Source organism: Saimiri boliviensis, chromosome 4, assembly GCF_048565385.1.
Source record: "Saimiri boliviensis isolate mSaiBol1 chromosome 4, mSaiBol1.pri, whole genome shotgun sequence".
Lineage (NCBI taxonomy): Eukaryota > Metazoa > Chordata > Mammalia > Primates > Cebidae > Saimiri > Saimiri boliviensis.
The window spans coordinates 17,313,066-17,324,405 of NC_133452.1; positions in this window are offsets into that span (position 1 = coordinate 17,313,066).

Consider the following 11,340-nt stretch of genomic DNA (forward strand, 5'->3'; position numbering starts at 1 on the left):
AATTTTTATGCTATTCATATAGATCCAGATTTAATCTTTCTTGAAATCTATTCTAATTTTAGAAGCCCTAGAGATAATTTTTCACCTTTCTAGTATTACATTTCCTTTTTGTTGAAACTAACCCCAGGATAAATATTTCAGAAAGTCTCTAACATAGTAAGATATGTGCACTGTTGTAGAAAGCAGTAGTAGTGCTATTTCATATTTGTACAAAATGGCATAATTCTCCATGCTCCTTTATATACATTGTGTCAAATCATCCAAAAAATAAATTGTCAGACTGTATACCTAAGAAATCTAATTATCTTTTCTTTTTAAAGGTTTTCATCATCATTTTTTATAAGTCTTTGGATAATGTAGAATTAGTTTTTTACCCTCACCCCCAACACACACGCATACTCAAACTAGTTTTGATTACTTCTGATTCAATCACTTGACAGGTGGGTTCAAATAATTAGTTGAAAAGCATTTATATAGTACTTTGATAAATACTTCACTTTTATTTGTGGATTTTTAACTCAAGGTAGCCTAGCACACATTCAATCAGAGTTAGATGTGAAAATGAAGCCACATGAAAAAATGTCCTACACAACAGAGTGAAATGCTATTTTTCCTTTTATTTTAAAGAATTTGTGGCATGTGTGTTATTTTTATAATTTGTTTGTAAGTTTCATAAGGAAGAACAGCTTTACAGTACTCTTTCTTCTACTTGAAGATGTTAGCATCTATTTGCTTCATTCAAAGTCAGACTGATCCAGTAAAAGAATATCCTGCTATGCTTAATCATATTTTCTAATCCAGTTACCAGAAAAATTAAATGAATTAAATTTCAAAATGTCTGGAAATTTGTTTCCCAGCTGACAGCTCTGACTTAAGCCAGAGTTCCTGTGGCTTAATTCCAGTAAATCTTTTTTTACCTGATTATTACGAACTAGAGGTTGAAGTGGTTCTCGTATGGAATTTTTTATTCTTATCTCTTCATCACCCAATTCTTAGTGAACCAATTTTATTTAAGAGCAGCAACAGGAAAGCAATTTAATTGAGGGTCACAGACAACTCGCTGCTGAATGATAAGAAGAAAAATTTTAAACAAAAAAGATGTAAAGCTGATTATTATTTGGCCTAAGCAAGCACTTAGCATTCACAAAGAGTAACTATAATATCTTTTCCCAATAGAAAAAACAATTGCTTCTACTATAATAATAATCAACTAAAATAAAAAGAAATAATTCAATTTTATTACCTCTGAATAAAAGTAACTCAATCGAAGAACTGCATTGTCTCTTATGTATTTAAACTAAAAGCAAAACAATTTCAACATGGGATCATAGCACCATCTGCAGGTTTTAAGTTTTAATTCAGAGATTTTATAAAATTGTGTTTCTTTTCTTTTCTTTCAAGGAAATGAATTGTAAACCAGAGGACCTTTAACTGACTTAATGTATGGATACTTCCAGAAAAAATAAACATAAGAAAAAGTACTGCAATTGAATTTATCCTGAATTCTTGGTTACCATAAAATTTAGTAAATTAATACAAAAATGCAAATGTGAAATCACTGCTTAAATCTGCCTTTTCCATACTTCGACATATTCTTCTATAATTTGCCTACATTTCTGGAAAAGTATATTTTTGCCTTAGGTCTTCTCAGTAAAGTGATGTTTGTAATAAGGGGAACTATCATTCATTTATTTGTAGAAAAGTCTTCAAGATCCTCCTTTTACAAACAAGTAAACTTATCTCCGGAAAGTTTAAGTGATTTTTTTTCCACTCAGGTGGTTAATAATAAATATGAAATATTTAATCAGACAGAAGATAGACTGTCTGATTTTGTTATTGTTGTTGTTTGAGACGGTGTTTCGCTCTTGTTACCCAGGCTGGAGTGCAATGGCGCGATCTCGGCTCACCGCAACCTCCGCCTCCTGGGTTCAGGCAATTCTCCTGCCTCTGCCTCCTGAGTAGCTGGGATTACAGGCACGCACCACCATGCCCAGCTAATTTTTTGTATTTTTAGTAGAGACGGGGTTTCACTATGTTGACCAGGATGATCTAGATCTCTCGACCTCGTGATCCACCCACTCGACCTCCCAAAGTGCTGGGATTACAGGCTTGAGCCACCGCGCCCGGCCGACTGTCTGATTTTGAGTCAGCATTCTTTCCATTTAGAATTAGTTATATTCTGTGATTGTTGCTGTCACCATTTTGATGCTAACAGTTCAGCTACGGAAACTGACAAGTCATAAAAATATTGACATCACCTCTCCCCTTTTTTTCACCAACAGAACCAAGAGCAAGGGAAATAAAACTGGCATTCTAAACTCAAACATACTGAATGCAAAAAAAAAAAAAAAATTAGATGGAAGGGATTTTCAAGCTCAGGATATTAGCAGAAATCAAAATTTGCCTTTGTTTCTCTTTAGTACAAAATACTAATAGAGTGTCCACATTCTTATTATGGACTAAATGCCTAACCTTGTGCTCTTCTGCCTCTTTGTTTGATGGTTTTGCCTGCCTAATTCACTCTATGTCACCTCCAGTCCTGAGAGCTAGCCAATGTCTACCATGGTAATCCTGAGTGGGTAAGTCTAGGTCAGAGGTCTGGAAACTGCAGTCTGTGAGCTAAGCAGGCTGACACCTCTGTTTTTCATTTTTTGTTTTTTATTTATTTTTGTTTGTTTTTATGTCTCTTAATGTAAGAATGGTGTTCATATATTTTTAAATGGTTAAAAAAATTAAATGAACTTTTTATGACACATGATAATTACATGTTATTTATTTTATTTTATTATTTTACTTTAAGATGAAGTCTCATGCACTCTGTCGTCCAGGCTGGAGTGCAGTGGTGCAATCTTGGTTCACTGCAACCTCTGCCTCCTGGATTCAAGTGATTCTCGTGCCTCAGCCCCCATAGTAGCTGGGATCACAGGTGCACACCTCCAGGCTTTGTTCTGGAACTCTTGAGCTCAGGTGATCTGCCAGCCTCAGACTCCCAAAGTGCTGGAATCACAGGTGTGAGCCACCTCGTCGGACCAAAACTTATATGTACTTTAAACGTCAGAGTCCATAAAGTATTATTGGAACATAAAAGTTCACCATATATGTATTCTCCATAGCTGCTTTTGTGCTACAACGGCAAGATTGAATAATTGCAACAAACTGCACAGCTCTCAAAGGTGAAAATATTACTATTTCGTCTTTCACAAAAAAAGTTTGTCAGTTCCCTAGATCCTCCTGTTTGGCAGATATTTAGGATGACATGTTCACTTTAATGTTCTTAAGTCCAATATCTTTCAATAACTTGTATTAGTAAATACATATTTGTGTACATATATTTTATATACCTCATGTATAATGTATTATGTATTGTATATATACATGTATATGCAATGTATTCTATACAATATATTATACATATATATTCATGTATGTATCTATAACATATGTAATATATACATACATTTTATATACATCTATACTTTTGCTAAAAGTCTACATTTGCATAAGATGCATATACACATGTATATTTGTATAGCATATTAAAAGTTTATATATTTAAAGCATATATATTTGCGTATATATAAACACTTTCAATTCTTTTAGAAAATTTGAAGTTATTTTCAGGTTTTTGTATTCTTGTCATATCAGTGATTTGATGAAAATATGTTACAATGCAGGTCAACTTTTTCTTTAAAATTACCTATTCGAGTTCATTCTGGAATCTAAAAACATCAGCAAATATAATGCAAAACAAGCAATGATCTAGATGATATGATTGAGGACAACTTCTCCCTTCATTCCAAACCTCATTATCTGTCTCACTGATGCTGAGAAGTTTAGGGAAAATTATTCCTTTGTCTCAGAATTTTCTTGCTTCAAATCAAATTACATGTAGAAAGAACAATGTGTAAGTGCTGCAAGTCATTTGAACTTTAGTAGGGTTGTATTTATCGGATGATTTTCTGAAAATATATTTCAAAAATAAGGCTATAGAGAAATCACAGGAACACAAAATACCAGAATGTAAAAGTTGAAAAATAGAGCATTAAAAAATTTAAAACCAATTGTAGCCACTGCACCATGTCATCTGTTATATGTTTCCCCAACACATAGAGTTGTCCCCCCCTTATCTATAGTTTCTCATTGCTTGATTTCAGTTACCCATGGTCAACAGCAGTTTGAAAATATTAATGGAAAATTCCAGAAATAAATCATGTATTCATTTTAAATTGTGTGTCATTCCAAATAGCACAATGAAATCTTCTGCCATCCTGCCCAGTCCAGCCCAGGATGTGAATCATCCCTTTGTCCAGCATATCTATGCTGTCTCTGCTACCCACCAGGTAGTCACTTGGTCAATTTGTTGACAGATGGAAAATACATGGTGTATATAGGGTTAGGTGCTATCAGCCGTTTCGAGCATCTGGCCAGGATGTTGGGGGATGACTACATACATTCCGTGTAACCAGCCTTTAACTTGATCACACCCTCTGTTTACTGTGGGGATCAAATGAAAAACAACCATGTCTAATTTCTGTTTTTTCACCTTAAGAAAGCTGCAGTCTAGATGTTAGAATGAAGATTTGGCAAGAATATTTTCTGAGTGAGTTCTCATGGCTCCTCTTCCACTATATCTATTCTCCATAGGCCAGGGAAGAGCCTCTGACACAGGGAGGCTGGTGTGAGTTTATGGTAGAGTGGAAGGGGTGGATGACAGGACCCTGTGTTATTAAGTGTAGGGACTGAACAATAGAGGTTAACGTGGCTTCATTTCACATCTGATTGACATAAAACACAGCAAGTCATGGAGAAACGCTCTGGATAATGGTATGGGAGACAAACTGGATGACAAAGTCTGCACACCCTGCTTGGGAAAACCCTAAATGCCATCCAGAGAACAAAGAAAGGAAAGGGCCTAGCAAGGCACAGGCTTTAAACAACTTACCAAGAGCCAGTGTGGGTGTCCACATCCAGGGACCAGATGTCACTGCATGTTTCCATCGATGACAGCCAGGCCCAGATTATCTCCGAAGTGGCCAGGGGAAGCCTCCCAGATTTCACGTTGCTCTATCCTCCCTCAGAACCTTAGATGCTAGTCGGAGAGAAAAGAGGAGACAAATCCTATTCTCAAATCTGGAAAGACAACATTTGAAATGACAGAAAATCTGAAATGACAGAATTTTAAATCTGAAAAGCATTGCCTTTACCTAGAAATTATTAAGTTAAACTTTTTTTCTCCCCGAGACTTGGAGTATCTCTCTGTCACCCAGTCTGGAGTGCAGTGGCACAACTGTAGCACACAGCAGCCTCCAACTCCTGAGCTCAAGCGATCCTCCTGCCTCAGCCTCCCATGTTGCCAAGATTACAGGTGTGAACCACTGCACCTTGCAGAGGTAAACATTTTTCAAAATGAATTTTTGTGTTCATTATACTCTGTGGCCTGTAAAAATATATACTCACTTTTACTTTACAAATGGCCTTGTATTTTGTATGGTCATGGTTTGCCTGGGAGGAGCCTGCCAGGGGCCCTATATTCTACTTAGTGTTAAAACCAGTTTCAAAGAGGCCCTGGGACTGAAGCTTGGTAACTTCGATTTCCGTCCTAGCATGGAGCATAGGGGCAGGATGGAGGCCTGCTCTGACTCTGGCAGCCACGTGTCTACCTCCCCCTCTTTGCTATTCAGTTGTTCTAGCTGGTCTCCAGCTTCGCCATCTGGTTCCTCACTGTAGGCTTCTCCAACCCATTCCTTGGCCCTGAAGCTAAGCCTATTTCTTCCACTTTGCCTCAGCCCTAGAGGACTTCCCAGGAGCCCTGAATTTGGTTTACTCTTGGGAGAGATCTGATGCCACAGGCTTTCCCTGCAGCTGCCATTTCTGCTGGACATCCTCTCTGCTCTTCTCCACCATTTCTGTTTTCATGAAGGCTGACCTTTATGTGCAGGAGATTGGTCAGCGTGGTGGGAGAAGCTATAGTGAAAGGAGCAGGACTTCTGAAAGGTGCGAAGGCTCTGCATAGCTTTGGGGGAGAATAAGCTGAAGGCAGCTATTCTCTTACCCTGAGAGAGAGGGAAAAGAATGGGTACAAGGACGGGTAGGGGAATTTATCTTAAATAAGCTTGTTTACTTATGTGGTCCTGAAACTGACCCTTGATCTTCTGTGACTGCTCCCTAAAAGGGGGAACAATAATGTTAATTACACAGATTGTGTTGGTTCCGGTTGTTTGAGGCCTCTCTCTTCTTTGGCCACTAGTGCCAGGTAGCCCCCTAGCTGCTCTTACACTGCATACTTGTGTCTGAGCACTCCTTTCATCTGACATTTGGCCAGGGTCTGCAGGACGGACCCAGCATTTATGGACTACGTTGTCCACACCGTGGTTTTCTGGCTGCCGGCTGGGCTCAGCAGAAGAGAGGTGTTGGTTGTAAACAAAAGGACTGAAGAGGAGAGAAAGAGAGCTCTGGGCATTTATTCCCTTAGGACATGGCTTGAAAGAGGCTACATTCCTCCCCCAAGATCCAGTTTCTGCAGGGTGGCCTCTCTCCTGCAGCCTTAAAGGGGCCATCGGCTCCCTGCTGGCTCGTTCATGGATTCTTCACCACCTCACTACTTCTACCTCTTTATGAAACTCTCCTCAATTCACCTTTGGAAAGAGCTATGAGTCCTTTCTAGACCCTTCTTGGTGTACTTGCACTCGCATACCCAACATTTAATTTTAGGATTAGATAACTGCAGAAGGCCTGAACATTTTAAAATTTTTAGTATTTTTCATTTGAGTTGGGAGAATTCTTAAAATAAGCAAAGTGGGAGCTTGGAGGAAGGGCACCCTAGCCCTGGGCGGGTCTGTCCAATTGGTGAACAATTGATTTTTGAAGATTGTGGCTGAAACACAAATACATTAGAAGTGCATTCAGGCCCGTGACGCTCCTCAAGTCCCTCCAGGAAAAGAGGCTGGTCTATTGCTGACACAACTCCAGAGAAAAGGTCAATGTGCTGCCAGAAGCCAGACACCAAACCCTAACGGGCGCTTTGTGAGGGGTTGCAGAGTAACCCTAGGAAGGAGACTAGGGCAAACTGGGCCCCTGCCTCTCCAGGGTGGCTGGCGCCTGGCCCTCAGGAAAGAGACTCTCCCTGTCAAGGAAACAGGAGCTGCAGCTATTTGATAAGCTTTTAAAATCACCATGCTTCTTAATCATCATCCTAATATCCTGTATCTGTAGTACTTCCAAGTCTGGAACACTGATGTCCTCATTTCTGACTCATAAAATCATCAATTTCAGCTAGAAAGAATTTAGAGTAATTTAGTCCTGTCATTTTGTTTTAAGAAACTTTAGGAACTTCAAACTGAAAAGAGGCGGGTGACTTCCAGTGAGTAGCGTAGCTGAGATCTGGACCTTTCTCCTTTCTCCTCAAGTGGGTTGTGAGTCCAGCAAATTCAAAACCCATAGAATTGAGAATGAAGAGTCGGGAGGGTGGCATGGTTGCCTTGCTGCTGTGGGCCTCTGGAATTACTGGGATGTTTGAGCAATGTATAGTGATGATGGTAACAGGCAGTTCCATCCGGTGATTTACACTTGCTTGGAAATAGTTCCCATCTGCAAATGACAACCAAAGGAAATGTTGGTGAGATGCATCCTAACCGGGAATGGCTTCCTAGGTCCACACTCCTTTCTGTGCCTGCAGTGCCTCTAGGGAGTCTCAAACACCACACAAAGGCCGGGCACAGGGGCTTGTGCCTATAATCCCAACATTTTGGGAGGCTGAGGTGGGTGGATCACTTGAGGCCAGGAGTTTGAAGCCAGCCTGGCCAACATGGCATAACCCCATCTCCACTAAAAATACAAAAACCAGCTGGGCGCGGTGGCACATACCTCCGATCCCAGCTACATGGGAGACTGAAGCAGGAGAATCAAGCAAGAATTGCTTGAACCTAAAAGGCGGAGGTTGCAGTTAGCCACAATCATGCCACTGCACTCCAGCCTGGGTGACAGAGTGAGATTCTGTCACAGAAAAAAAAAAAAAGAAAAAGAAAAAAAAAGAAATAAGTTTGAAATACCATGCAGGGAAAGAGAGGAAGTGGCTTTTTCTTTCGAAACAGTGCTGAGCCTAAGTATTAAACAGAAAAGGCACGGCGTGCTTCTTTCTTCTCTGCATTCACAAGGACTATTCTTGGCATTTTTCTTAATAAGGAAATGAGAAACACTTTGAGAGTCATGAGAGTTTCTAGAAACAGATACCAATGACCTCTGCCTCTGACAATCATACTTACACATATACAATCATACATTACATGTGATGAGGGAAATCAATGTGGGATTCCAAATTCTCCCTCTACTGTGCAATTCTGCAGACTCAAATAGGGTTCCCCTAGCTCCAACCTTTTCCCTTCCAAGCTCTTTTCCATAATGCGCTAAAGTGATCTTTCCCCCAAATGTCTCTCTGATCACATCATTTCATTGTTTGAAATATTTCTATGGTTTCCCATTGCTCTTGAAGGAAATAGGCTTGTAAGATTGGATCACTCTATTCTCATCAATGAGCCCTCATTGCCCCTCCCCATCCAGCCACGATCTATTCTCAGCCACTCCGAACAACTTTCAGGTTCTCAGAAGTACCGTATTCTCTCATGTCTCTGGCTTTTCACACATCCCATTTCCTTCCTCAGAAACACCCACTCTAATCTCTTTTTATCCTTTGGGTCTCCGCTTACAGTAGTTTTTTTTTTTTTTTTTTTTTTTTTTCCAGAAAGACTGTAACCCATTATCCCACCAAATTTGGGTGAGGTGCTGTGCTTTTGGGCTCTCGTTTAACCCCGTATTTCCCTAGCCTAACACTGAGCATGTTGAGTCACTACAGTGTATGGCATTTACTCCATCACCAGACAATTTTAGCATGGAAAAGCGTGGCGCTGTCACATAATAGGTGCTCGGTTACTATTTCAGATAAGCCAATGAATGAGACTGAAATTGTACTTATTTCAACTCCATTTGGTTTGGACCTCGAGTCTTTTTAAAAAATATATATTATTTTAGCCGGGCATGGTGGCTCACGCCTGTAATCCCAGCACTCTGGGAGGCCGAAGTGGGTGGATCATGAAGTCAAGAGATTGAGACCATCCTGGCCAACATGGTGAAACCCCGTCTCTACTAAAAATACAAAAAATTAGCTGGGCATGGTGGTGCGTGCCTGTAATCCCAGTTACTCAGGAGGCTGAGGCAGGAGAATTGCCTGAACCCAGGAGGCGGAGGTTGCGGTGAGCCGAGATCGCGCCATTGCACTCCAGCCTGGGTAACAAGAGAGAAACTGTCTCAAAAAAAAAAAAATTAATAAATAAAATAAAAATAAATAAATAAATACAAATTTAAAAAATTAAAAATATATTATTTTAGTTTTTAGTTCTTTTGGTCCAATGTTCAGTATATCTTTCTTATCCTGAAATGAAACTTAGTTTTAGTACAGGATGGCTATAATTCAAATCCCACCAGTGTTTTTCCAGATTTCTCCAGATTTCTCAGCCATGTCTATTGTTTTCTAGAGCTAAGTTTCATTGAATGATAACTGGTTTTTTGTCCTTTAGATCATCCAAATAATACTTGATTCATATATTGGGATGTATTTTTAAATGCATAAATGATGGTCCATGTCTTGTTAAAAATAGTGTAACTTCACAACAGAAAAGGGAATATTTTCTATAAAAATCATACCGTTTTTATGTCTATGATTCATTACCCCTTTAGAATGTGTTTCCAGTCTTGGTTTTATTGCATTTTATCTGTATTTTTGTGATAATATTTTCTACAGCACACTTAAATAATCAGTTGATTTAATTATGCCACTTATTGAAACTGTCTTATGTGTCATTGTAACCCCACCTGGTACGTTATAAGTTGCCCCGGAATGAGTGCTGATCAGAATAAATATTCAAAGATGGAAAAGTGGGAAGGCTTTTTTGCTTATTTTTTGCAGCCAGTATGACTTAATCTTAATGTTGAATCTCTTCCTTTTGCTGGAGCAAAAGAAAACAATCTGGAAATATTCTTACGTGAAAAAGAGTTCCAATTAACGTTTTTTAACTTTAAAGCCTCTAGAATTATTCTGGGATCTAAAATCTTTACTTCACTCAAAAGAAAAGGGGTTTCTATTTAGACTGTTTAAGAGTTTTTCTTAGCATGAATGGGCATATTAGATGTCAAAACTTCTTAGTCACTTTACCTAGACTGGAAACATTGCCAATGATCGGATTTTTTAAGAATTTTTTCTATGAAATAACTTCAAGTCAAAGTATCAAACTCAGAAAAAATTATTCAGTAATTCACATTGTTCTTAGAACTTGGTACACTTATCCCACCCTTCTCCATTTCTATAGCTCATATACATTTATCACAGCAAATAAAAAGTGGCTGGGTTTTCCTGAAACTCCTCTCTAATCTTTGTTAACTATCTTTACAAACTTAACCTTTAAAGACCTTTCAAAATTAACTCTGTATTTCTAAAATTATTCTTGTTAAGAAAGTGCTTATGGTGAAAGAAAAGTATATGTATAAATCAATATAACTAAATATGCAGTAAATTGTTATGTAAAAATTAGTTTTTCAAAAGTAAAAAATATTTGTCCTCTTGTTCTCACTTCCTGGTAAGACAGCTTCATCTAAATATGATTTCCTCTGGGAGACGTGTACTTGTTTAAAACAAACTGGAGCCTCTTCTGGAAGAGAGTAACTTACTGAAACGACATCAACTAATTATGCATTTATGTCAAATGTATACTTTAATTTCCATCACTTCATAAAAATTAGAACTACTTTATTACTTCTTATTTTTCAAGTTTAAATTTCTAGTTTTGTACAATGTCTACTTTTGATTATTTAAGGCTCTTTTTGACAATTTGCAAAAAATTCTATATGATTAAATTCTATATGATTAAACAGTAAGAAAAGAAACAAATTTCTGAGCACTTTTAGGATGTAAAATGGAAGTTATTATGCTTTTGTGGTAAGGATAAGAATTATAACATTTCGGGAGTCTTCATTTTTATTTTGTTTTGTTTTGCTTCTTACTCTGAGTCAAGAATCCTAAAGAGAAAGAAACTCGGGAGTGAATATAAACACCTTCCTCAGATAGATGAACAGCCAATTGGATTTGATTTTCATCAAACCAAAGAGGTACATACAAATAAATGAAACTGCCTGACAACTTAGTATTTTTTAAAACATAAAATTGAATATTTATCAAGTTTATGACATTAAAAATATTTAAAATTTTAAGCAAAATGAAAAATTGCAAAGGAAGTTATGGGCTCACTTGAACACATGCACATGTAAAACTTCTATCTGTTTAAAAATATTAAA